The following is a 6783-nucleotide window of genomic DNA, read 5'->3' as shown; positions in this document are numbered from 1 at the left end:
GGGGATTCGGGAGATCGCCTCCGGCACCCTGCCGGAGAGGGGAATCATCTCCCGGAGGACTCTTCACCGCCATGATCGCCTCCGGAGTGATGAGTGAGTAGTTCACCCCTGGACTATGGGTCCATAGCAGTAGCTAGATGGTCGTCTTCTCCTTATGTGCTTCATTGTTGGATCTTGTGAGCTGCCTAACATGATCAAGATCATCTATCTATAATGCTATATGTTGTGTTTGTCGGGATCCGATGGATAGAGAATACTATGTTATGTTGATTATCAATCTATTACCTATGTGTTGTTTATGATCTTGCATGCTCTCCGTTATTAGTAGAGGCTCTGGCCAAGTTTTTGCTCTTAACTCCAAGAGGGAGTATTTATGCTCGATAGTAGGTTCATGCCTCCATTAAATGCAGGACAGATGATGGAAAGTTCTAAGGTTGTGGATGTGCTGTTGCCACTAGGGATAAAACATTGATGCTATGTCCGAGGATGTAGTTATTGATTACATTACGCACCATACTTAATGCAATTGTCTCGTTGTTTGCAACTTAATACTCGGAAGGGGTTCGGATGATAACTCGAAGGTGGACTTTTAGGCATAGATGCATGTCTGGATAGCGGTCTATGTACTTTGTCGTAATGCCCAATTAAATCTCACTATACTTATCATATCATGTATGTGCATTGTCATGCCCTCTCTATTTGTCAATTGCCCGACTGTAATTTGTTCACCCAACATGCTATTTATCTTATGGGAGAGACACCTCTAGTGAATTGTGGACCCCGGTCCTATTCTTTACATCGAATACAATCTACTGCAATATTTGTTCTTTACTATTGTCTGCAAACAATCATCATCCACACTATACATCTAATCCTTTGTTACAGCAAGCCGGTGAGATTGACAACCTCACTGTTTCGTTGGGGCAAACTACTTTGGTTGTGTTGTGCAGGTTCCACGTTGGCGTCGGAATCCCTGGTGTTGCGCCGCACTACATCCCGCCACCAACAACCTTCAACATGCTTCTTGGCTCCTCCTGGTTCGATAAACCTTGGTTTCTTTCTGAGGGAAAACTTGCTACTGTGTGCATCATACCTTCCTCTTGGGGTTCCCAACGAACGTGTGTGTTACACGCCATCAGTAAGCCTCTTGTATAACTAGCTTGTTGATTAATAGATGATCATGGTTTCGTGATAATGAACATTGGATGTTATTAATAACAAGGTTATGTCATTGATGAATGATGTAATGGACACGCACCCAAATAAGTGTAGCATAAGATCACGTCATTAAGTTCAATTTGCTAAAAACTTCCGATACATAGTTACCTAGTCCTTCGATCATGAGATCATGTAAACCACTTATACCGGAAGGGTACTTTGATTACATCAAACGCCACTGCGTAAATGGGTGGTTATAAAGGTGGGATTAAGTATTCGGAAAGTATGAGTTGAGGCATATGGATCAAGAGTGAGATTTATCCATCCCGATGACGGATAGATATACTCTGGGCCCTCTCGGTGGAATGTCGTCTGATTAGCTTGGAAGCATGTGAATGGTTCACAAGAGATGATATGCCGCGGTACGAGTAAAGAGTACTTGTCGGAGATGAGGTTGAACAAGGTATGGAGATAACGATGATCAAACCTCGGACAAGTAAAATATCGCGAGACAAACGGAATCGGTATCGTATGTAAATGGTTCAATCGATCACTAAGTTATCGTTGAATATGTGGGAGCCATTATGGATCTCCAGATCCCGCTATTGGTTATTGGTCGAAGGAGAGTCTCAACCATGTCTACATAGTTCACGAACCGTAGGGTGACACACTTAAGGTTTGATGTCGTTTTAAGTAGATATGGAATATGGAATGTAGTTCGAATGTTTGTTCGGAGTCTCGGATGGGACCCAGGACATCACGAGGAGGTCCGGAATGGTCCGGAGAATAAGATTCATATATAGGAAGTCATTTTCTAAGTTTGAAAATGATCCGGTGTATTTATGGAAGGTTCTAGAAGGTTCTAGAAAAGTCCGGAAGAAATCACCATGGAAGGGACTCCACCAACCTTGGCCGGCCAGCCAAAGGGAGGAGGAGTCCCAGGTGGACTCCACCTAAGGGGGCCAGCCACCCCATGAAGGGAAAGTGGGGAGTCCCACCCTGAGTAGGATTCGCCCATAAGGAAGGTTTTTGAGTTGGACTCTTACTCGTTCTTTGGGCAACCCTAGATGTGTTCCACCTATATATAGATGAGGAGAGGGAGGGGGCGGCCACACCCTTGGCCGCACCACCCAAGCCACCAGAGGCCGGCGCCCCAGCCTCCCCTCTCCCCAAACCCTAGCCGTCCCTCCTCCTCATACCTCTCATACAGCGCTTAGGCGAAGCCCTGCCGGAGATCTCCACCACCACCGCCACCACGCCGTCGTGCTGTCGGGATTCCGAGGAGGATCTATTACTTCCGCTGCCCGCTGGAACGGGGAGAAGGACATCGTCATCAACACCGAACGTGTGACCGAGTACGGAGGTGTGATGACCCACAAGTATAGGGGATCGCAACAGTCTTCGAGGGAAGTAAAACCCAAATTTATTGATTCGACACAAGGGGAGGTAAAGAATACTTATAAGCCTTAACAACTGAGTTGTCAATTCAGCTCGCACCTGGAAAAGCACTAGTAATAGGGGTGATGTGAAAGCAGCAAGTAATATGAGAGCAAGTAGTAACAATGAGCGTAGTAGTAATATGAGAGCAATGGCACCGTAAAATAGTTGATACTACTTCCAATGTCATGTAGAAACGAGTATATGATGATGAGAGATGGACCGGGGTTCCCGACTATCTACACTAGTGGTAACTCTCCAATAACAAGTGTTGGGTGAACAAATTACAGTTGGGCAATTGATAGGATTGAAATAGCATTAAGACAGAACATCAAGATCATTAATCATGTAGGCATGTTTCCCATATATAGTCATACGTGCTCGCAATGAGAAACTTGTACAACATCTTTTGTCCTACCAGCCGGTGGCAGCCGGGCCTCTAGGGAATCTACTCGGAAATTAAGGTACTCCTTTTAATAGAGCACCGGAGCAAAGCATTAACACTCCGTGAAAACATGTGATCCTCATATCTAAGCCTTCCCCTCCAGTTGTCCCAATTTCGTCACTTTGGGGCCTTTGGTTCCGGACATAGACATGTGCATACAACTTGTAGATACAATCTAAGCAATAATTATAGAGCTTAAATCTAAGATCATGCCACTCGGGCCCTAGTGACAAGCATTAAACACAACAAGATTGCAAGCAACAATAACTTCACAAACTTTATAGATAGACTAATCATAATGTAACAATCCATCGGATCCCAACAAACACAACACCGATTACATCAGATGAATCTCAATAATGTAAGGCAGCTCATGAGATCATTGTATTGAAGTACATGGGGAAGAGAGTACCAACTAGCTACAGCTAGAACCCGTAGTCCATGGGGGAACTACTCACGGAGCATGATGGAGGCGGTGGCGTCGATGGAGATGGCTTCCGGGGGCACTTCCCCGTCCCGGCAGGGTGCCGGAACAGAGACTTCTGTCCCCCGAATTGGAGTTTCGCGATGGTGGCGGCGCCCCTGGAGTCTTTCTGGAGTTTCGTCAATTGGTCTCGCGTTTTTAGGTCGAAAGGGCTCTTATAGGTGAAGAGGCGGAGTCGGAAGGGCGCCAGGGCTCCCTCCCCATAGGCCGGCGCGGCCAGGGTGGAGCCCGCGCGACCCTATTGTGTGGGGCCCCCTGGCCCATCTTCGTCTCCCCTTCGGTGTTCTGGAATCTTCCGGGAAAAATAAGATACTGGGTCTTCGTTTCGTCGAATTCCGAGAATATTGCCCGAACAGCCTTTCTGGAACCAAAAACAACAGAAAACAGGAACTGGCACTGTGGCATCTCGTTAATAGGTTAGTTCCGGAAAATGCATAAAAACATTATAAAGTGCAAGCAAAATATGTTAGTATTGTCATAAAACAAGCATGGAACATCAGAAATTATAGGTACGTTGGAGACGTATCGGCATCCCCAAGCTTAGTTCTGCTTTCGCCCTCGAGTAGGTAAACGATAAAAAGAGTAATTTCTGTAGTGACATGCTACTTACATAATCTTGATCATCCTATTATAAAGCATATGAGATGAATGCAGTGACTCAAGACAATGATCTATAGTTGCTAACAAATAGATAACATATAGCAAAACTTTTCATGAATAGTACTTTCGAGACAAGCATCAAAAGTCTTGCATAAGAGTTAACTCATAAAGCAATAAATTCAAAGTAAAGGCATTGAAGCAACACAGAGGAAGATTTAAGTTTCAGCAGTTGCTTTCAACTTTCAACATGCATATCTCATGGATAATTGTCAACACAAAGTAATATGATGAATGCAAATATGCAAGTATGTAAGAATCAATGCACGGTTAACACAAGTGTTTGCTTCTAAGATGGAAGGAAGTAGGTAAACTGACTCAACATAAAGTAAAAGAATGGCCCTTCGCAGAGGGAAGCAGGGATTAAATCATGTGCTAGAGCTTTTTAAGTTTTGAAATCATATAGAGAGCATAAAAGTAAAATTTTGAGAGGTGTTTGTTGTTGTCAACGAATGGTAATGGGTACTCTAACTACCTTATCAACCGGACTTTCAAGAGCGGCTCCCATGAAGGACGTTATCTCTACCAAGCAAGGTAGATCATCCCTCTTCTCTTTTGTTTACACATGTATTTTAGTTTTATTATTTATGGATGACACTCCTCCCAACCTTTTGCTTTCACAAGCCATGGCTAACCGAATCCTCGGGTGCCTTCCAACATTCACATACCATGAAGGAGTGTCTATTTGCAAAATTAAGTTGCTTCATCGATGAATCGAGCAAAACATGTGAAGAGAATTATTAATGAAAGTTGATTAATTGGGGGTTGGGAACCCGCGCGTGCTCTTTTTGCAAAATTATTGGATAAGCGGATGAAGCCACTAGTCCATTGTGAAAGTCTGTCAAAAGTAAATGACAAGATCGAAAGATAAAACACCACATACTTCCTCATGAGTTATAAAACATCAACACAAATTGAGAAGCATTTGAAGGTTTAAAGGTAGCACATGAAGTATTTACTTGGAATGGCAGGAAATACCACATAGTAGGTAGATATGGTGGACACAAATGGCATAGGTTTTGGCTCAAGGTTTTGGATGCACGAGAAGCATTTCCTCTCAGTACAAGGCTTTGGGCTAGCAAGGTTGTTTGAAGCAAACATAAGTATGAACCGGTACAACAAAACTTACATAAGAACATATTGCAAGCATTATAAAACTCTACACTGTCTTCCTTGTTGCTCAAACACTTTTACCAGAAAATATCTAGACCTTAGAGAGACCAATCATGCAAACCAATTTCAACAAGCTCTACGGTAGTTCTCCACTAATAGGTTTAAACTACATGGTGCAAGATTAATCATGATCTACTTGAGAGCTCAAAACAATTGCCAAGTATCAAATTATTCAAGACAATATGAAGCATTTTCTGTTTCCAACCAAATATCGATAAGTGCAATAGCTTCCAACTTTTGTCATTGAACATTAAAAGTAAGAGCGAAGAACACGAGTGTTCATATGAAAAAGCGGAGCATGTCTCTCTCCCAAACAAGGATTGCTAGGATCCGAATTTATTCAAACATAAACAAAAATAAAAACACACAGACGCTCCAACTAAAGCACATAAGATGTGACTGAATAAAAATATAGTTTCAATAGAAGAAACCTGATAAATTGATGAAGAAGGGGATGCCTTGGGCATCCCCAAGCTTAGACGCTTGAGTCTTCTTGAAATATGCAGGGATGAACCACGAGGGAATCCCCAAGCTTAGACTTTTCACTCTTCTTGATCATATATCATCCTTCTCTCTTGACCCTTGAAAACTTCCTTCACACCAAACTTCTCATAAACTTCATTAGAGGGGTTAGTACTTAATTTTTTAATCCACTTTAGCCCTGTAGTGACACAATGCAAGAACTCAATAAAACATTAGCTACAGCTCTCCACGTCTAGAAAGCCTTGCTTAAAGTCCACAAGAGACAATGCAAAAAAACAGAGACAAAATCTGTCAAAACAGAACATCCAGTAAACACGAATTTTTAAGAGGTACTTACGTTGTTCAAATTAGAAAACTCAAAACTAATGAAAGTTGCGTACATATCTGAGGAACACGCACGTAAATTGGCAGATTTTTCTGAGTTACCTACAGAGAATCCTGCCCAGATTCGTGACAGATAGAAATCTGTTTCTACGCAGAAATCCAAATCAAGCATCAACCTTCTATTGGAGACTTTACTTGGCACAACATTGTAATAAAATAAAGATAAGGAGAGGTTGCTACAGTAGTAACAACTTCCAAAACACAACAAAACAGTAGCAAAATAAAGACATGGGTTATCTCCCAAGAAGTGCTTTCTTTATAGCCATTAAGATGGGCTCAGTAGTTTCAATGATGCACTCGTAAGGAATAAGAGTTGAAGCAAAAGAGAGCATCAAAAAGCAAATTAAAAACACATTTAAGTCTAACCCACTTCCTATGCATAGGAATCTTGTACACAAATAAATTCATGAAGAACAAAGTGACAAGCATAAGAAGGTAAAACAAGAGTAATTTCAAAAGTTTCAGCATATAGAGAGGTGTTTTAGTACCATGCAAATTTCTACAACCATATTTTCCTCTCTCATAATAATTTTCAGTAGCTTCATGAACAAACTCAACAATA

This window comes from Lolium rigidum, chromosome 4 (assembly GCF_022539505.1).
Source record: "Lolium rigidum isolate FL_2022 chromosome 4, APGP_CSIRO_Lrig_0.1, whole genome shotgun sequence".
Classification (NCBI taxonomy): domain Eukaryota; kingdom Viridiplantae; phylum Streptophyta; class Magnoliopsida; order Poales; family Poaceae; genus Lolium; species Lolium rigidum.
The sequence above is the reverse complement of the archived record's forward strand: the minus strand, read 5'-3'. Positions refer to the sequence as shown.